The sequence below is a fragment of the Trachemys scripta genome, chromosome 3 (assembly GCF_013100865.1).
Source record: "Trachemys scripta elegans isolate TJP31775 chromosome 3, CAS_Tse_1.0, whole genome shotgun sequence".
NCBI lineage: Eukaryota > Metazoa > Chordata > Testudines > Emydidae > Trachemys > Trachemys scripta.
Genome location: NC_048300.1, coordinates 31,762,198 through 31,783,992, shown reverse-complemented (window position 1 = coordinate 31,783,992; position 21,795 = coordinate 31,762,198). Strand labels below are relative to the sequence as shown.

The 21,795-nt window shown below is 42.7% G+C and overlaps 1 protein-coding gene across 8 annotated transcripts in view; it reads right to left on the bottom strand.

Annotated features, from left to right (window-relative positions):
* ACYP2 (acylphosphatase 2) overlaps positions 1–21,795 on the bottom strand; it is a 145,107-nt gene that overhangs the window by 94,650 nt on the left and 28,662 nt on the right. The gene's annotated exons all lie outside the window — the stretch shown is intronic.

Genomic DNA, 21,795 nt, shown 5'->3' with positions numbered 1-21,795 from the left:
AAATATACATTTTTCTAGCCTTAAAGGGCAGGATCCAGACTTCCACTCTGTGACACTTTGCTAATGATCACAAAGGCACTTTAAACAAGGAAAATGTGCTGGGGTAGGAGGTAGACTAATGTAGAAGTGCATTAGATCCTCTGCTTCAGAGGACCTTGATTCATGACCTGACACTCTTAGCATGCTAACTACTTTGCTCTTAATATTGAGCAGTGAGTTTCCTCATTTCACTCATGCCAATATTCAGTATTTTTCCTAGGTGAGAGGGAGAAATAGTTCATTAAAGCTACTGGAAACAACTACTGTAATAATAATGACTGAGTTAGCAGAGTTCATCACTGGGACTACTGCATTTGATCAGCTTTGCTCCCACAACACCATGTTGTGAGGATTACTACTGAGATTTTCTGAGGGCACTGGGATAAGATGACAAGTCATACTATAAGAGCGAGATCTGGAAAAGCAGCCAAATGTAATGCAGTTTGTTGCACAGGCTCACTGGACCCTTATTTGCATACAGCTCTTTAAAAAACTGAGCATATCTAGTTTAGACAACGGGTTTTATGATAAACAGACTTAACACATGAACGCCTGTCTAGGACAAACAGGAAACAGTGAGCATGTGTTTTGCTCTTTCTGAAGTTTAACAGTATTACTCAGGAGCAATCCCTCTGGCTGATTAAGGAGTGGCATGGATGGTGGAGCTTCCCTCAATGACAGGATAAAAAAAAAAAAAAAAACCTCTATTCCTAGTATGAATAGGATGAGGGTGGAAGTCGGGATGGATGGAGGTTGATAAAACACCATAAAGAGTTTCATTTCCAGAAAGGAAGTAAATTTGATGACAACCTTCACAGGCCAAGCAGCTTTCAATTTACCCCAAGTTCAGAAAAGTGCTGTCATCCATCACATTCCTTTCAGTAGTGCCTCCTTAAGGCAATCCAGCTTTTGCTCTTGCACATTACAGCTGTTTATAAATCCCAGCGAACAACAGTCCTTTCTGTTGGATATGAAAGGAGTATTATTAGCCCTATAAAAATGGAGTTTTCCATCTGGAAGAACTGTATTTCTCTGATGGAGGATAGAATTTAGATAATTAAAGCTTTCTTCAGTTAATATATATGAAAAAGTATGGTGTCCTAATATTAAGAGCTTAAGGCACCAGGATTTAGAAAGCACTTGCCTCTGGGAAATGCTAACTGGGTGGTAAATGGTAATCAGGAATGAATCCTAGGAATATGTCACAAGATTCAGTATTAAGAGTCCATCTTTGTGAAGGACCCTTAGCTCCCAATGGCTCAGCTCAGTAACTTGCAGGATTGAGCCCAAACTGAAGAGAATTGAAAAATATGTTGAAGAGAGAAGAAGAAACTTTCACACAAAATTTAACTTTTGTATTTAAAAAAAATTGTACACAACTAAATAATACATGAAATGCTCTTTCTTCCAATGAAAATAATTGTTAAGATTTAAAAACACAGAAATTGCCATATCAGCTAAGAATAGAGTTTCCTCTAGTCCAGAATCCTCTCTCCGACAGTGGCCAGGCCTAGATACTAGAGAAAGTCACCATAGACCAAGCATAGATGTTTCTTCCCAACACCAGACAGATAGTGGTTTGCTTACAACCTAAAGCATAAATAGTTGTAATTATTGTACATTTTTATCCTATCTTATGTAACTGTGATGTTCTTATTAGCCATATAAATGTCTAATCCTTGTTTTGAATCCTGTTAAACTCTTGGCTTCAAAAATACCTGGTGGCCCTTATTTCCACAGATTAATTAAATATTGTGTGAAAAAGTGTTTCCTTCTATCACTTAATTTGTTGCCTTTCAATCCGATTGACTATTCCCACATTCTTATATTATGAGAAAGGGTAAACTGAGAACACCTGATTTATTTTCCCTGAGAACACCATTCATAATTTTATATACCTCTATCATATCCCTGTTTATTCATTTCCTCTCTAAATTAAACATCCTATGTTTTGTTTCTATGTCATGATTTAGATATTCACCTGCTGCACAGTGCTAATGCATGAAAATAAAGTAGAAAGTGAAACCAAGAAAAATAAGTGAAACTGGCTGGCATGTTTCTATTGGTGAAGTTGAATTAAATATAAAAAGAAAACAAACATCATAAACGTGGAACAGCAAATAAGATTATTACCATCCTTCAGGTTTAATATTCTTAAGGTGGTATTTGTAGCACAGAAAAGAATATATTTTTAAACCATATATATGATTTCCAGCCTGACAATGTTAACTATGTAGTAATTGTGCGGTGGTGAAAAAAGGTAAAGGATTCAGATTCTTTGGCCTATTCTGCTCCCTTTGTTTCACTTGGATGTGGACCAGTATAACTGGCTCCTCTGCCACATTTTCCTCTGCCTTCAAACCCAGTTAGGGACTGTATCAGGGACAGATAGAGGGCATGGCAGGAATGTGCTGTGCTCTAGCAATCCCTAGCTGACAGACAGTCCCTTGGAAACTATTATCAGCTGATGGAGGTTTAGAGCAGGCCCACAGGGCCTGATCCAAAGCCTGTTGAAGACAACAAGTGTCTTTCCAGTGACTTCAGTGGGCTTTGGATTAGACTCAGAGTACTTTAATTAAAAATAGCTCTTTAGCAGAGAGGAGTTGCAGATATTAGTCCCTGTTTTCATTAAACCCTTGCTGTGAAACGAGATTTCTTTGAGTGTACTGGGTCAACAAGGTGTCTGGTGGCACCTTAAAGACTAACAGATTTATTTGGGCATAAGCTTTCCACGAAAGCTTATGCCCAGATAAATCTATTAGTCTTTAAGGTGCCACCAGACACTTTGTTGTTTTTGTAGATACAGACTAACACGGCTACCCCCTGATACTTGAGTGTACTGCGGCTTTATTTGTTTGCTTGCTTGTTTTTTTAAAAGATTTTGGGAGGGTGACATTTCCATTATATCTATGGAAACATATTTCCAGAAGAATCAAAATCCATAAAGTTGTATAAGGCAAATCTTTCAATAAATACGTGATTGACTATAGTTTGATTCTCATGCTGCTACCTTGACCAGTACATCTACGCAATCGTTGCTTTTTTGCTTTTTAAAAGCAAATTAAATATTGACTACTTAGGTATTTTTAACATACTGTAACTCTTTGGTATGGAAACATACTTTATCACTTTATAGTCATTTTGTTTAAAAAGCATCCTATGATTGGGCAACATACAGTAAGTTCTATACAAAATACATAACCAAGACCAGCTCTGTGATCCTGGAAAAGATGCCACTACTATAATTTAAAAAAACAAAGCTTCTTTTTGGAGGCAAATTCTCTCAAATTAAAAACAATGATTTTCACTCAGGTAAAAATATCTACAAACACTAAGAATCATTGTACCATATGTTACTCCTCATGAGTGGGTAATGTCAACCAGCAATCCAACAAACATTCTTAAGAGCAGATGAAATATGTTACATCTTGCAGCTATTATAAAACTACAGATCTCTGTAAAAATCATGAAATAAATGTTTATCATTTTCTTATATTTCTCCATAAGTATTAATCAATCAAAAGGCTATGTATATAAAAGGTTAAGAAATTCCATAATATTCTTCTGGCAAATAATAATGCCCTTGACTTTGTGATTCTGCCTGACTTCTTTACACTAGAAAATACATTTTTACATTTTAAAACATCAAGCTTTATTTATTTTTTTAAAGTAAATATTGTGGAATATACTGTTCTGAATTATATTTGTTTTACACTTTAAGCCTTACAAATCATCTTTATCAGCAGGCTTTCCTATGACAACACAGCTACCAAGACGTTAAAGATTCCAGTTTGTCCTCTGCAACAAAAAGCTGTTTGGAGCCACACATTTTTTGGGGTGGGGTGGGCTCCCCACCCCTCCCACTCTTCTAGACAAATCTTCTAGTCTCATGAGAGATCCACTTCTCCGGGGCAGCTCTATGTTTTTTGCCGCCCAAAGCATGGCAGTCAGGCAGCCTTCAGCGGCATGCCTGCTGGCGGTCCACGGTCACGCGGATTCGGCGGTGTTTTTGCGGGTGATCTGCCAGTCCCACGGATTTGGCGTACTTGCCGCTGAAACCGCGGGACCGGCATGCCTGACTGCCGCCCCCAGAGTGACTGGCAGACCGCCCCCCGCTGCTTGCCGCCCCAGGTACGCACTTGCTGCGCTGGTGCCTGGAGCTGCCCCTGCACTTCTCAATACAACAAAAATGTGGAAACTTATAAGCCTTGTGGACTGGCACTTCAGTCTGAACAAAAGCTCCAAACTGGGATAGTCATTTAATATTTACTTTTTTCATTTATTTATGTTTTCTCAGACAATAATATAAAATACTTGCATTTGTACCTAAGTCTTGATGGACTGATTCAGAGGGTTTTTTTCCCCCTTTACAATGGATTGTGTGTATTAAAGCATTGATGTTTCCATCTCTAGTATTCCAGGATCTCTGAACTTTAAGCAATTGCCAGTGAGAATTCTTGATCTGACTGGAGTTATTGGGGGGGGGGAGGGATATAAAAATAACCAAGTCTGTCCAGGGTGAGATAATCAAAAATCGCCCAGTAAAACCGAATGTCTTAGCATTAAACACAGATTGTTTCAGAAAGAAATTGACCGTTGTTAGCCCTAGGAGGTGCTGTAACTCCACTGCAGAGAAGGGATATAATGCCCCCACTGCTGGAGCTATTGCCTCAGATCTATAAAAAGTCTAAGAGTTAAATGACTAAATGCATCCATACAAACAGGAACAAATACAACAAGGTCTTCTGTTATATACCTTCTTCCCTCTCGCCCTTTGTCTGTATGTTGCCTATTTAAACTGTAAGATCTCTAATTCTATAGGTTTCAGAGTAGCAGCCGTGTTAGTCTGTATCCGCAAAAAGGACAGGAGTACTTGTGGCACCTTAGAGACTAACAAATGTATTAGAGCATAAGCTTTCGTGGACTGGGCTGTAGTCCATGAAAGCTTATGCTCTAATAAATTTGTTAGTCTCTAAGGTGCCACAAGTACTCCTGTTCTTTTTGTAATTCTATAAAGACAAATGCATATGTATGTCACTATCTCCATAACAAATATAACAACAACTTTGAATGATAGGAGTTTCCACCTGGTCTCATACAAGATGCCTGGACTCCAGTACCAATTATACCAATTTAACTTTAACTCTGAATTTCCTGTGTTTATAATGGTTGTTTTTGGAATAATGATAACATTCTTGTGATTTTTTTTTCCTTATGTTACTCAACTTTAACTCCATCTTAATATTGTTTTTTCTGCTGGGAATTATAAAAATAAGTCCCTGGCTAAGGATTATCTCCTTTAATCCTTTAGAATTCAGAAGTGGTCATCAGAGACTTGTTCCCTCCCTATTTAATTACCGGGCCTAAGAAATATAAAGCAACAGATACCAAGAAAGGGGATATGAACACCAAAAAAATCAGATTTATTATTCATGAGTTATGTGCAAGAAACATGGGAGGATTATAAAATAAGAGCAGAACACAGTCAAACAGTAACATAATACAGTATACACAAGTGCGTACAACCTAACAACTTAAAGTTAGCAGTACCACTTAGGTACACCTACATTTAAGTAGACATTTTACCATCAAATTCTCATCTGGACATGGCTGCCTAAGGAAATTGCCACTGGTTCTCTCTCTAGCACATTGGAATATTTGTAATTCTCATTCTTTATGCCCTTCAGAGACAAGGATTGGCTAGAAACTCCAACCTGAATGTGGGAATCCTTGTTTGCTTTCTTTTCTGTATCATGTACCATTGTCAATGAGTCAGAGACCCCAAACTCTCGTTCTGATGTGTCTTCCAAGGCTGAACTCCAAATAGTGAATCAGCATCGCTATCACAATCTTCCTATGTTTCCAGCTCTACACTAACTTCAGGCAGTTATGGTAAAATCAAAGAATCCCTAAATCTGCATCTTTGGGGAGAAACTCTACAGACTTCAGAAAAAAAAAAAAAAAAACCCATTAAGCTTATACCACAAAAGCAACATGGAAAGTAGGAATATTTCTGAAACACTGTAAGAGCAGCACAACTTAATTGCTTTTTATTGTTATGTTTTTTAAACTTTGCAGATTGATACATGCAGGCTGTGGACAGGGTTTCCATATATTTGGTTCTGATATATATAGTGAGTGCTTAGCCTTATTCATACCTATGTCTCAGTCAGTGTAACAGGTTTCTCAGCAAGTAACTCAGTGATCTAGACAACTAAGTAATGCACATTTGATCAGACAAACATATTTAGAATGTTCACATTAATAAAAGCTACTCAATTTATGTGGTACTTTAGATGCCCATGCAGCTTGGTCAAAGATAGGATCTATAGCATGTCCCAAAGAGGTAACTTACACTTCTCAGGTCTACTCTTTTTCCAACGGTAGAACTACCCTAACTACTGTCAGAATCCAACTATTGTGTTAGAAATTTGGTTAAGAATCACTCCTTTATAAACAACATTTTAGACTGAACTGTTGCTCACTACTACTTATGCAAAGAGTATATCTGTTGCACACAATATTTCAGAGACAATCTTTGTCCTGCAAGCAGCAGCAGTAAGGGCCTTGAACTGGTCTACATTGTACTGTATGAGTGCTAACAGAACATCTTCAAACTGGTTCCAGAATATTTTGAAAATATGACCCAGAAGCATTACATTGGGTCCCAGCAATGTATCAACTGTAAAGAAGATTTTTCAAAGGCACAAATGGCTTTCAGTGGAAGTTAGGAGCCTGACTGACATTTGCGCCTTGTAAATTTGCCACTCAAAAGTTCAGCAAAAGCTTTATATAAATACTCCATTCTCAAAATTTAAGGGAGTTCTCAACTTTAAACTAGTTAATGGGGGTTAGAGATATATTAACTGTTGAAATTAGTATCTTAAGATGTTCAATGTGGGTTAAAGAAAAAATATTTACCCCTTCTAGTTAGCTGAGAAATTTTCTAAATCCAGTTTCCAGATGAACAGCTGCGTTATCTATTGTTTACAGTACAATCTGATTCAGCCTTACAGTACAAATTGCTTTTAAATCTGAAATAGAAATGGGGTGGTCTAAATGTTATTTGTTCAGCTGGTGACTACTACTAAAAAAAATAATTCACAATTCTACAGCATTTTTCAGCTGAGGACCACTTTACAAAATTAATTAATTCTTGCAACATCCTTATAAGGTAAGAGCATTATCTCCATTTTAACTGGGGAAACTGAAGCACAAAGGCTAAATGACTTGCCCAAGACCACAGAACCAAAGTCTTGTAGAGTTTGGAACAGAACCCGGATTTACACTGTTTGTTGTAAAATGTTTTGTGATCCTCAGCTGGAAAATGCTGGTCCTTATGTGGGGCGTGACAGCAGAGGCAGATTAAGATTTATTGGTGCCCTGGGCACAAAGAACATTTGGGCCCCTCCACACCCTGGGAGCCCAGGGGGGTCAGAACCAAAGGTGGGGGCAGGGAGGGTCATGCCCGCTCACTTTTTAACCTGGGCATAGTAGCCTTGGGCAGACACACAACAGCAGCGGTATGGGTGTAGTTTGGGAGTTGGAGGGCGTTGCCCACCCCCCACCCCCCAACTGCAAGTCTTGAGCCAAAGGCGACAGGAGGAACAGTGCCTCACATGGTTTCTGCCTTGGGGACAAAGCCCAGCCAGCAGCAGGGGGCAGCCTGGCAGCGGGAGCCAGAAATAGGCACTGAGCGAGCCCAGGTGGAGTGCAGCAGCCACTGAGGCCGGGCCAGTAAGCAGCGGGAGCTATACCAGAGGAGCCCGTCCTTCGTGGCTCCTCGCTGCCTGTGACCTTCCCGGGGCTCCCCAATTCCTCCCAGCCTGGGGCAGGGCCTCCTCTCCCTGCAGAGCATTTCTGCAGGCCCCAGGGAGAGTACAGGAGGCTGAACCAGAGCCTCCACCCCTAGGTCCCACTGGTAGTGGCATGCCCTGGGGGATGGGAATACAGGATGGGAGCTGGTCTCGGGCACCCTAGCCTCCACCCACAGCAGGTGGAGGGTCTGGGGCTCCCCACAGCAGCCCAGTCTCCCTGGGCAGCTCTTACCACTGCCTACCTCTGGCTTTTGGCCTGGCCAGAGGGCAGGGCCCCGGGGGAAGAGGAGGAGCATGGCCACAGTTCTGGAGCCGGTGGACCCCCCACTGCTAACCAGATTCCAGCACTCATGTGGGAGCCCCCAAATTTCCTGCATGAAAGGGGTGTGTGGGCCAAAATGAAGAAAGCTTAAAGACTATGTATTCAACCTCCACCTTCCTTTTCCTTCCAAAACATCACTTCCTTCAGCCCATATAATGGGTATTTCCAAGTTATTCTGGAACAAGATCTATTGTATGCTAGTATAGAATGTTGACTCCTTATCAAGCTAGATATAGTTGAAACATAATATGAAATAATAGTTCATTGCATTACAAGCTTGTAAATAAACTATCATAACATTATGGAAAATGTGTGTACAGGAAATATTCGTTACCCCGTAAAATCTATAAAAACTAGATAAGTTTTCAGTATCAATGGTAAATGCAATGAACACATTCCCTATACTTCATGTGATAAACAGCAGACATTAATATGGGAATTATTTTAAACTGAAAACCAAGTATAACTTGCAACTTCTCTTTCATGCCTGTATGCTTCTGCACTCAACTACAGATGGTCTCCTATTTTCATCTCAGTCCATCCCTTTCTGACTTGGGTATAAAATAAAGCAGAAAGATGCTCACTTGTTTGCAGGTTCACAGGGTATAGTAAACAGCACACGTGTTCAATAAATTATTTGTGGTGTATTTTTCCAATTTTTTAAAGTATAATTTTGATAAACGATAAGGCTATTTTAAAGACAATTGCATGTAGTTTTGCCAGATTATAAGATTGCTTCTCACAATCTGCTTGAAAATGTCCTTTAAAAGTACTTCCACAAGATGATATAATCTTTTCCTTGCCAAATCCTCTTTGCTACATTTGACACTGTAGACCATCCTTTCCTTTTTGACATGTTATCCTCACTGAGCTTGAGATATCTCTTCTCCCAGTTCTCCTGTCTCTCCAACCATTCCTTTAATGTCTTTTTTTGTGGCGCCTCCTCTTCCTCCATCTATCACCACCACTCCCCCTTTTTCTATCATCTCCGTTGATGCCACTGCTGTCTTCCTTGTCATTCAAGCTCACAACTGGGAAATTATTTTTTACTCTATCCCTCTCCTTTGCCTACACAGCCAGGTTATTTCCAGACCCTGATTCTCTTCCTCGGCATCTTCAAAATCCACCCTTTTCTCTCCAACCTCAGAACCAAATCTATCATTCTGTTCCTTTCTATATCACACCTTGACTACTGAAGTATCCTCCTTTCTGACCTCCTAGACACACACATTTGCACCCCTTCATTCCACACAAATTATAGCCACTAAAGTCTTCTTCCTTGCCTGTTGTTTTGATTGTGTCACTCACTCCTCTCTTTGAATCTAGTAGTTTCCCATCCATTATCACATTGCCCTAGTTATCCTCCCTGGTCAAGCTCAAATTGCTTTGCCCCCCACCCCTACCTCTCATTCTCCCTCTATTCTATTTACATTCCCACCCTCATTCACCAGCTTCTCAACAATCACCTCTGAGCCTTCTTCCATGTGTTCCCCTATGTAAGGCCTGGGCTACACTAGCAAGGGGCGGGGGGTGGGTTCAAACTAAGATACGCAACTGAGGCATCTTAGTTCGACTTACCTGGCTGTCCTCACGGCGGCAAGTCGACTGCCGCGACTCCGCTTACTCCTCCTGCCGAGGTGGAGTACAGGCGTCGATTTGCAGCTCGATTTATCGTGTCCAGACGAGAGGTGATAAATCGATCCCCGATACATCAAACACTACCCACTGATCCGGCGGGTAGTATAGATGTACCCTAAGATACAACCTTCCTATACTCATCTCAGTCCCTCCCCTATCCACACACATTCCTCTTAAAGTCCCATTTCTGCCTTCAGGCCTATAGCAAACTTAACTGATGTCTATAAAATACCTTAGACAGATTATGGGAAGAGGACCAGTACTATCTGTTTTTAAACTGAGCTCAAGATAAAAACAGCCCTTCTAAAACTAAGAAAAATGTCTAAGGGCATGGCTAGGCTTGAGAGTTAGAGGGCAATAAAGCAGCCCTGTGCACTCTAACTCACGATGCATCCACACTGGCAAGGAACGTGGAGCGCTCTGACTCTGTGGCTAGAGCGCTCCCAGTAATCCACCTCGGCAAGTGGAATAACGTTTGATGCGCCCCCGCTGGAGTGCCGCGGCACCAGTGTGGATGCCCTGGTCTGTTAATGCACTCTGATTGGCCTCCAGAAGTGTCCCACAATGCCTGTTCTAGCCACTCTGGTCATCACTTTGAACTCTACTGCCCTGCCCTCTGGGAATTTTGAAAATCCCCTTCCTGTTTGCTCAGTGAATCTTTCCAGGTGACCATGCCTCCACGTGCCAGGAGATCCCCAGTATGGAGCAATGGTGAGGTGCTGGACCTCATCAGTGTTTTGGGGGAAGAAGCTGTCCAGTAGCTGCGCTCCAGCTGTAGGAATTATGATACCTTCTGACAGATATCAAGGGACATGATGGAAAGGGGCCATGACTGGGACGCACTGCAGTGCAGGGTTAAAGTGAAGGAGCTGCGGAATGCTTACCGCAAAGCCTGCGAGGCAAACCACCACTCTGGTGCTGCCCCCACAACCTGCCGTTTCTACAAAGAGATGGACTCGATACTTGGGGGCGACCCCACCTCCGCTCTGAGTACCACCATGGACACTTCAGAGCCCAATTCAACAAGGCAGGAGGAAAACGGGAGCGAGGGTGCTGAGGTGGAGGAAGACACCCTGGCATCGTTAGATACATGCAACCAGGAGCTGTTCTCAAGCGAGGAGGAAGGTAGCTAGTCACGGTGGCCGGTGCTTGGGGCAGGACAAACACCAGAGGAGGTGCCCAGTAAGCGGCTTTTAATTTAGGAAGAAAGTTATTTGGTGAGGGCTCTTGGGGCGAGGAGGGTGAGGGCTGCATGCATGCCTAGATGCAAAATAGGACATTGACGTGCTCTCTCACATCACGGTAAATCGGCCTCAGTGATCTCTTCAAAGGTCTCATCCAGAACTTGGGCAATGTGCTTGCGTAGGTTTCTTGGGAGAGCCACTGTGGTTAGGGTGACCAGATGTCCCGATTTTATCAGGACTGTCCCGATATTTGCTTGTTTGGCCCAGGTCCCAACCGATGTGCGGTCGGGACACTGGACAAACAAGCAATTTTGCCCTCCCGGAAGGGCTTTCTCCCCCCGACTCCGCCCTCTCCTTCCCCCATTGGCTACCTCCCCAAATCCCCGCCCTGGCCCCGCCTCTTCCCCAAGCATGTGGCATTCCTCCTCCCTCCCAGCCTTGCTGCTGTAATGGAGGCGCAAGCATGGAGGGAAGGGGTGGTGTCTGGCTTCCGGTTCCTGGAGCTGGTGAGTATGGGCACCAGGCAGGCAAGGGGGGCTGGCAAGGGGGCTGCTCCCCCAGGAGGGAGACGGGGGGGGGCTCTGGACCCCAGCAGTGGCGGGGGAGAGCGGCTACATGGCCACTGGTGCGGCCCCGAAAGTCTAATCGGCTTGAGGGTGACCCTGGCCGGTGTCGTCACACTGGCTCCTCGCCCCTGTAGGGGGGTAGCGTCCCCGCCCCGCGCCACCATGTTGCGCCAGCTGCCACAGGCCAGGTAAGGAGCCGAGTCCCCCCCTCGTCCTGGCTCCTCAGCTGAGCCCGCCCCCCCGGTCACCCTCCTAGGGGAGCAGCCCCCTTGCCCACCCGGTGCTCGTACTCACCAGCTCCTGGAACTGGAAGGCGGCCACCACCCCCTCCCTCCAGGCTTGTGCCGGTATCCCAGCTGCAAGCCTGGGAGGGAGGAGGAATGCCACTCAGCTGAGGAGCCAGGATGATGGGGGTGGGGGGAGACTTGGCTCCTTACGTGGCCTGCAGCAGCCAGTGGAACATGCTGGCGCGGGGCAGGGACGCTACCCCCATACAGGGCAGGGCAAGGAGCTGGCCGGGGTCCCCCCCCAGCCGATAAACTTTATGTGCCCACTCGTGCAGCCCTGAGCCGCTCTCCCCCGCTGCTGCCGGGGTCCAGAGCCCCGCGCCTCTTGCTCCAGCGGCTCCTTCCCCGCGGGGCGGCGGGATGTGCCGCATGTGTCTGGGGCCCGGGGGGGGGGGGGGGGGGCCCGGGGGGGCAGTGGCCGTAGCCGCCCTATTTCCCCAAGCGCCGGCTAAAACGGCTTTTTTTTTTTTGGGGGGGTTTTTTTTCCCCCCCCCCCCCTCCTCCCCCCCCCCCCCCCCCCCCATCCTGATATTTCCTGTCAGTGATCTGGTCACCCTAACTGTGGTCCTTGTCCCCATCAGGCTACCATGTCCATGCCACTGTGCTGTGAGGGGCGAGGGGAGCATTGCTGCACACAAGCAGTTGTGTTTCTTTTCAATAAATGGATTTTTTGGTTTGAAAACATTCTTTATTGTTGCATAAAGTAAAAGATACCTTAACCCAGGAAAGCAACAGTCACTGCAAGTCAGCATAGCAAACACAGATTTCTACTAACATTGGAACTACTGCACTTCACTCCCATGCAGGGCACCAACTATTACTGGTGGCTTTCAGCCTCAAATTGCTCCCTCAAGGCATCCCTAATCCTTGCAGCCCCATGCTGGACCCCTCTAATAGCCCTGCTCTCTGGCTGTTCAAATTCAGCCTCCAGGTGTTGAAACTCCGAGTTCCATGCCTGAGTGAATCTTTCACCCTTCCCTTCACAAAGGAATATAACCGCGGGGATGCTGTCATTGGCCAGGTCCAGCTTCCCATATAGAGAGCGCCAGCGGCCCTTTAAACGGCCAAAAAAAGCACACTCCACAGTCATTCTACAGCAGCTCAGCCTGTTGTTGAACCACTCCTTGCTGCTGTCAAGGCTCCCTGTGTAGGGTTTCATGAGCCACGGCATTCAAGGGTAAGCGGGATCTCCAAGGATCATAATGAGCATTTTGACTTCCCTTAAGGTGACCTTCTGGTCTGGGGAAAAAGTCCTGGCTTGCAGCTTCCTGAACAGGCCAGTGTTCCGAAAGATGCGTGCGTCATGCACCTTTCCAGGCCAGCCTGCGTTAAGGTCAGTGAAACATCCATGGTGATCTACCAGTGCCTGGAGAACCATAGGGAAATACCCCTTCTGATTAATGTACTCGGAGGCTAGGTGGGCTGGTGGCAGAATTGGAATATGCATCTCATCTATCTCCCTTCTGCAGTTAGAGAAACCCATTTGTGCAAAGCCAGTCACAATGTTATGCATGTTACCCAGAGTCATGGTTTTTCTGAGCAGGATGCGATTAATGGCCCTGCAAACTTGCATCAACATGATTCCAACAGTCGACTTTCCCCACTCCAAACTGGTTAGCAACCAATCGGTAGCTGTCTGGAGTTGCCAGCTTCCAGATTGCAATAGCCACCTGCTTCTCCACCGCTTCTTCTCAGGGCAGCTCTCAAGCTCATGTCCTTGTGCCACAGGGTGGGGGCGAATTCATCACATAGTCCCATGAAAGTGGCTTTTTTCACCCGAAAGTTCTGCAGCTTTGTGATCCCACCACTTAGTGCTTGTTTCCCGAGCCAAAAGCGGCTTTCCACGGTGGTGAACAGGTCTGTGAATGCTACAAGCAATCTTGTGCCGTATGCATTACTAGAGTCGATATTGTCGGACTCCTCACTGTCAGTTTGGATCTTAAGGAGTAACTCAACTGCCAAACACGATGTGCTGGCGAGACTCGTCAGCATATTCCTCAGCAGTTCGGGTTCCATTCCCACAGACCGAACAGGAAGACAGAATGCACAGTACAAAACATTGAAAGATGGTGCCAAATGTGGACGGAAGCACAGGGATTGCTGGGATGTGAAACAATGCATCACAGGGCGTTGGGACAGGACCCAGAATTCCTGGCACCTCCTCCCCCCTTCCCACAGAGCCAGAATGGGAAGAGATGCTCTGTGGGATAGCTGCCCAAAATGCACCTCTCCCAATGCTGCTGCAAGTGCCACAAATGTGGCCATGCCAGTGTGCTTGCAGCTGTCAGTGTGGACAGACCGCAGTGCTTTCCCTACTGCGCTCTCTGAAGGCTGGTTTAACTCAAAGCGCTCTACATCTGCAAGTGTAGCCATGCCCTAAATGTCCTCAAAATATAGATTGGAATTTCCATTCACTTTATTTCACACCTCCAACTAAAACAAATGAGGAATAAGAGTCTGAATTAATACCGGAGATGTTGCCTTACTTAGGAAAATTAATATTACATAAATTTGGAGATTAGATTTCAACTATTTACTCAATATTTTGCACATGGTGATGAAACTCATTCATGGCTTAAGCATGGCACGTCATAAAAACCATAACCAATAGCTTTCAACCAACACTCAGATCTATTTCAGACTACTCTGGCTATTGTTTGGGAATGTATTCAAAATGTTAATATGGTAAAAACATACCTTGAAAAGTAGGCATTGCTTTCAAGATATCAAAAGTCTTATTTTTTGGAAGAAAGGATTTACTCTAAATGACAAAACGATAAATAGCACTTTGTTACCTGGAATCTGTGGAATGCATCTATGGAATACTGTCAACATTCCAATACTTCCCTGAACTCCAAACACCTGACATCTAAGTTGACTAACTCAGATTTAGCTAACTAAAGACAGAATGGGAACAAACATTTATCTTCCCCTGAACCCTCCTTCCCCATTTTTTGTTATTGTAAGGTAAAAAAAATCTTGACATTCTTGATAAGAGCACATACTGAAATTTTACCTAAGTAGCTCTTGTGTTGTTTGTATTATGTGTATATTTGATTTTCTCTCTTCTTAATAGTCATTGGTATTTTTACTGAAAACTTCAAATATTAAAAATAATTGTGAATTCAGTTTACACCATTTTTATCTATTAAAAAAATTCATCGTTCCAGGACAGGGAATAGTATACAACACTCTCCCCTCTACAAAGGAAGGAAAAATATTTAAATACCATTGTTATTTACTAATGGTAGTTGCTATTTAAAACTTTACATCAGGTATTATTTCTTAGGAGCATGTCAATTCCTTTAACCTACTTTAACAAGGCACCATAATTTTTAATAAATTCTAAATTTAGCCATCCACATACACTAATTTTTACTCCTTTTTGTAAATTAATAATTGCTAATGAGTAATGTTATAATTCAAGCTTGAAAAAATCCACTAAGAAAAAGAATAACTATTCTGTCGCTGTAAGTTGCTATGGCAACAACTACAGTGTCTATAAAGACTTTAGCTTCGTTTTATGAATAAAGGAGAAGGATCACAAGATTCTGTAGGGAAAAATATTGTGTTTATACAGTCCTCTTATGCAATGGGAACAATAGATGTTTTTATTTCATTTTTTAAAGTAACATATTTTGGACTGGTACGAAATCCTTCAATCTATTTTAAAACTGCGTCTCAGTTATTCACTGTTATAGGTCTAACTTGGCTTTGAAAGTGACCTTACTATTCTTGATTCACAGGCTCAATGACAGATGAAAACTCTGTAAAATGAAGCTTTTTGTGACTAAGGGTAATGGTATGCTGTCCATGTGGACATGTAATATCATGGGAAAACAGGATTACTGTGGGGGGAAAAGCCCCTAACTAACAGAAGGGATTCTACAGAATAGTCTAAAAATAGCCTTACAGGATTTCAAATGAGGCATGAACAGTTGAAAAGTACTAATATCTACAAAACAAACAGCTCCACCTAGAGTTTAAAAAGTAGGCGTTATTAAATAAAAGAACTCCAACATACCATTAGCAGGGTCTTATGTACAAGACTCCTATAAAACTGCCAATGCACTTATAGCTACAATAAATGCTAGTGTTAAACAAAGATGCCTTTTATATCATACAAAATGCTGTTACCTAATAAACATAAATAAAAATATTTATTTTCAAGGATACTTTGCACAAATATTTAACCCAATGATATAACTTTTTGGTATATTACCCTCTGGAAATGGTTCATAAGGTTTTCCACTTAAATTAAAATATATTTTTAAAGTACATTTTGAAAGACTACCCTGTAATATAGAAATTACTTAATCCTTTTCTTCTGAGAATTTTTTAAAAATTAATTCTCAGAAAATAAACACAGATCAAACTACAATAATGCATGAAGGGTAAAATCCTGCCCTCATTCACACCCTGCTAATCCCACAGATTTCAGCGAAGATATGCAGGGCAAAATCCTGGGAATTTCACCATAGATTTCAATAAGGCCAGAATTTCACCCACAGGGTGTAAAACAGGGAGGAATTTAGCCCTAAAGCCCTAATCCTGCTAAGATTTACACACAAATATTAAACTTTAAGCAAATGAATAGTCCAACTGAATACCCTGGGTCTTCTCACATGCTTAAAATTAAGCACATGCACAAGTATTTGTAGTAATGGGGACCTGAAAAAACAGTTAATTATTTTCACTTAGTTCTACTAAAGGGCCTGATCCTGCAAGCAGTTACACCCATGAGAAGTGCCATTGTGCAGGAGCAACCATTTGTCACGTTGGTCTCAAAGTCTGTTTCTTTATATGAACTTTCCTGTTCTGTTTTTTGAGAGTGCTGGGAGAGCTGCGCCATGACCACACAAGCCATGTTAAAGCGCTGCTGTGGCAGAGCTTTAGTGTTGCCAGTATAGACTAGCCCTAAGTGTCAAGTTCTCAGCTTGCCTGGTTGAACTTCCTCACCTCTGCCCCTTTTTGCTTTCTTCCCTCTGTTTATCCTCTTCCACTTAGTCTCTTGTCTGAGCTCTCATCCCATTCTCTTTTTGCTCATTTCATCTTGCTTTTTCTATTTTCCTCCTGCCTCCCTGTCTCCTCTTCTCATTTCTTTCGGCCTTTTGCTGTCTGACCATCAATCATTTCCTCAACACATTGTGTTCCTACTATTCTCCCTCTCTTTTCTGCTTAGTCTTCACCCACATAAACAGATTTCTCTGAGGTGCCTTCCCTTCATTTTCCTCTCTCCATTATCACCATTTCATCCTCTACACTATGGGTTAGGAACATTGCTTATGCTGCTCTCACATTGCAGAATCTACTAGTTTAGTCCCTCTAACTGGTTCTCTTACCTACTCTGCTCATATGCTTCAAAGAGAGCAGAGCACTTAAAGTGAACTAGCACCCCAAAAACTGATTGTTTCAGAGATTAGGATTTATAAGAGATGGATCATAATTTATATAAAAATATTACATAATTTAAATGGAATTGGTAGAAATCTAACCTCTTTACCAAAGAATTGTGTTTCTGATCAGTCTTGCACAACAGCAATTATACTTGGTTTGATTTATTGTACTTCATTTCCCAAAGCAATGTTACTCAGCATTCTGTCTACTTCCTTTGCAGCACCAGACTGGAATAAAGATTCCAACACTTATGACAACTCCCAAACCTCCTCCTTGTGCCATATGCTGTCATACCTTTCAACTTAGTGATGTTTGTATTTTAATGTTTTTCTTAGATGTATACATCTCTGTTGAACTACAATCAACTGTAACTAAGACTGAGGGAGGACGTGCATAAAGAGATTTATTCTTGTTATGACTAGATCCTCTGGGGGCCTCTAGAGTTCTAAAAAAAAAAAAAAAAACCTAATAATTTTTTCCAGGTTGGGAGGCTGAATGAAACATTCAGAGACACAACCTAAATTTCACCAGAGAAAGCTAAAGAGAACTGCAAGATGCTCCATCCCCACAAGGACTGAGCACAAGGCTTGCAGAGCACTCCTATCATTCTCCTGGGGAAATCAGAAACCAGAGCTCCTTGTAAAATTTAATAAAGTTTCATCAGTCATCCCTCACTTCCTGTCCTAGATAGACATAAGAATTAAATGGAAGATAGTATATTGGAGAACAGAGTTCCAAAAATATTAATTTCATATTCAGAGGGGAAAAATCACAAAAAACTCATTCTACTAAGACTCATACTGATGGTACAATCTATTCATTGTAACACACTTGAGTCTCTATGGGAAAGTAGTGAACAGTATAACAAAACAAAGAAAAAATAAGTCTACTTATATTAGGCTGAATGAAGTACACAGAAGGTCATTATCTAGAAAAGTGACTATGTACGTAATTACATTCCTCCTCCTGTATTACTGTATGGTGGAACTCAAGATTTTGGGGCTGAACCAAAGCCCACTGAAGTCAATGGGAATATTTTCTTTGACCTCCATGGGCTTTGGATCATGGCCTTAAACTGTATCTAATAAAAAAAATTATAGGAGTCATAAAAGACACTTATTTAAAGAGTTAACTCTACTGGATCAATAAGGGTCAATATTGAAGGATAAACATTTGGCTAAAGATTAACAATGTTTAAAGCAAAAAAAGTGATTAAATCAGAAGGCAAATGTATGACATTTGTCTAATAGGCAAGAAATGCAGATTCAATATTTTGGGTCAAAAGCCTTGTGGAGATAAAAATGCAGAGGAGCCATGCCAGTATTTTTCAACCTGGCCTTGCTGAGGGAAGCATCTCTGCAGCCTGCTCAGCCATCCTGATGTAAACCTTGCTTATATGACAGTCAGGAACAGCTGATGGGGAGGAAGAGGACACATTTCTTGCCTTTCCACTTCAGGCTGTCTCTGCTTGCCATCTCTGCAGAGAAAGGGGGAAAGAGGGTACTGCACCATATACCTCCTTCAGAAATCCAAAAGAAAAGTTTCTGAAAGTAATAGAAATTAGAATGCCAAAAGTTTAAAACCTTGTCAGAATTCTGTGAAAGGCTCCATTAAAAAGGGACATGCAGAATCTTCCATCTGCACAGAATTTGAGGCAGAGAATTCTGAAGAGGCCTTCCTGGGGAGGGTGGGCCTAAACCCTGGCTCAGAGGAAAGATCTGGTCTGCCTCCTTTTGCCAAGGAAAAAGGAAAATGCAATGCTGTAAAGACTGTTTAACAGGGAGGAGACAGAATGCCCTGAAACAAAACTTTTCTAATAAAAATGTATCAAGACAGTTTATGCTCTTTGAAATATTGTAATCCACAAAACTGACAATTATTTATACTAGGCAGCAAAGACTCGATCATGAATGCTGTTGAACACTGCTGAAAGAAGCATGGAGAAAGTGTTTGGCAGCATTTGTACAAGGAGACATCCACACAGTGCTGAGAACTGAGTGCTCACCATGTGAGCAATCATCTATTCCTACAATTAGCCAAGTAATAGTTAATACAGAGGAGGGAGAAGAGTGTGTGATGGAGACTGCAGGAAAATGGCATGACCAAAGCATACAGAGGTAGTTGTTTAAGTGTAATCTGTAAGTGAGCACAAATTTTGTACACCACACATTTTTAGAACTTTCAGTTATTCTTACAGCCAACCAAGAACAAAGATGGCTGTTCAAATGCATGTAAGCACTGCTCTTAGAAGAAAGTGAAAACAGGGCAGCCGTGAGGGCCAGTCACTGACACAGCCCACAAGCCTGTGGATCCAGCCCCATCAGTTTACCTCACCTTAGAAGGTCACTTGTAATGCTCAGCAGTCCTACTGGTGGCTAAGTAGTGCTCTTTGGAAACCTTTATTTATACCCCTGAAAGACTGAGGCACAAACCCTGAGAGTTGTAAAATATAAGAGAGACGGAAACAGTAAGAAGTTGGGAGAAAAACACAGTAGCAGCAAAACCAGTCAAACAAACAAGAAATAGTAAAACAAATATTTCACCAATTTTAAGTCTGAAAAATCTTATGGAATGGAAACTACAGGTGCCGCACCTCTGAAAAAAATCAGGCCACTTATGTTTTGGCTCTTAAATAACTTTAAGCACTTATGTTTTAAAATATTGGGCTGAGGTAATAGAACTAAGAATTATGAAAAGGTTTATAATGAGACTATACATTTTTTCAATATATGAAGTATGCAAATGTGGACCATAATACCACCTATTAGGCAGATTGCTTTAAAATGCCTCTCTTGTGCTTTCATATTAACCCATATATTCTCTTTGAAGTATATTATAATTCCTGAGCACAAAGACCTTTTTTTTATGAATTTTGAGGAAGTGCCACATAAACATACAGCACTCTGCAAATACGAAATATAGAACTGAAAAATTACTAAGTTATTTAAGTTTCATGAACAAGTTGTTGCTGGAATTACTCCTATTTTCATCATTTAGTGTCCTTACTATAGAAATATTATGTTTAGGTTTGATCTACCACATGTACTAGCCACTGCAGAAGAAAAGGTTACTCACCCTGTGCAGTAACTGAGGTTCTTCCAGAAATGTGTTCCCCTGGGTGCTCCACTTCAGTTGATGGTGTGTCCCTAAGCCTTTGATCTGAGAATTTTAGCAGCAGTGTCCGTTTGGGTCATGCATATGCTCTCCCTGTTTCATGGCACCATTAGGGTTTCATCCAGCGTGCACAACTTGACCCCCCCCTTGCCCCAGTTCCTTCTCTACTGGAGAGTCTGAAAATTGAACTCCAAGTAGAGAGGAGGAGGATGGATAGTGGAGCACCCACATCTCAAAGAAACTCAGTTACTGCACAGGGTGAGTAACCTCTTCAAGTGATGTCCCTGTGGGTGCTCCACTTCAGGAGATTGTAGAGCAGTGCCCCAGGTTGGACAGAAGGGGCTTCCGAGTTCCTTGAGCAAGTGATGATATCACTGTTATACCTAACAATGCATCTGATCTTGAGCTCTGGTCATTTGCATAGAGTTTCGTAAATGTGTGTGCAGAACCCCAAGTGGCTGCTCTACATATGTCCTTGATCAGTATGTTGTTTAGCAAGGCTACTGAAGTTGAAAGCGATCAGGTAGAGTGAGTTCTGATCTTCAATGGGGGTTTGAGGCTCTTTTGTTGATAGAGGTGAATGCACCTGAAGATCCATTTTGATAGTCTTTGTGTAGAGATAGCGGAGCCTTTAGAATGTTCCGCAGTGGAAATGAAAAGCCTCAGAGGTAAAATGCTAGCACGCGCCTGATGTCAAGAGTGCGTAGTACTGAATCGTGTGTACTCTTGTGTGGTTTGGGGAAGAATGAGGGGAGATGGATTGGCTGATTTATGTGGAAAGACTAGATATTTTAGGTAAGAATTTTGGATGAGGTTTTAGGTGACCTTGTCCTTGAAAAAGTTGGTATAGGGTGGGTGTGCCATGAGGGCCCCTAGCTCACCCACATGACAGACTGATGTGATTGCCATTAAGAATGTTACCTTCATTGATAGGCGTGTCAGAGAACATGTCGCTAAAGGTTCGAACAGAGGCCCAGTAAGGCAGCATAATACTAGGTTCAAGTCCCAGGGTGGCGTGGGTGTTGTTGGGGGCAAGAGGGTTGCAGGAAGCAGGCTTGTCTCCCACCGCATGCCTAGTCTGAGCAGCGGAACAAGCTGTTGATAGACTCCCTCACCTCACAGGAATCTCCCTCAGAGATCTCCAGGAAACTCTCGTGAAGATACTGGGCAATCTGCTGCCACAGGTTCCTCGTCAGAGCTGCTTTGTTTCTTGCCCCATTAACGGTAACTTTCCCACGCCACTTTGCGGTGACAAGAGGGGGGAACCATTGCTGCACACAGGCTAGCTGAGCAGAAACTGCAGGCTTGGAGAAGACCCTCCCTTGATTCCCTGCTCACCCTCGGCAGCGAGATATCTTCCATAATGATCACCTCCTGTGGGCAGTGTGGGGACAGAAATTATCAGGCCCACCCTACAGTGCTAGCTCTCCC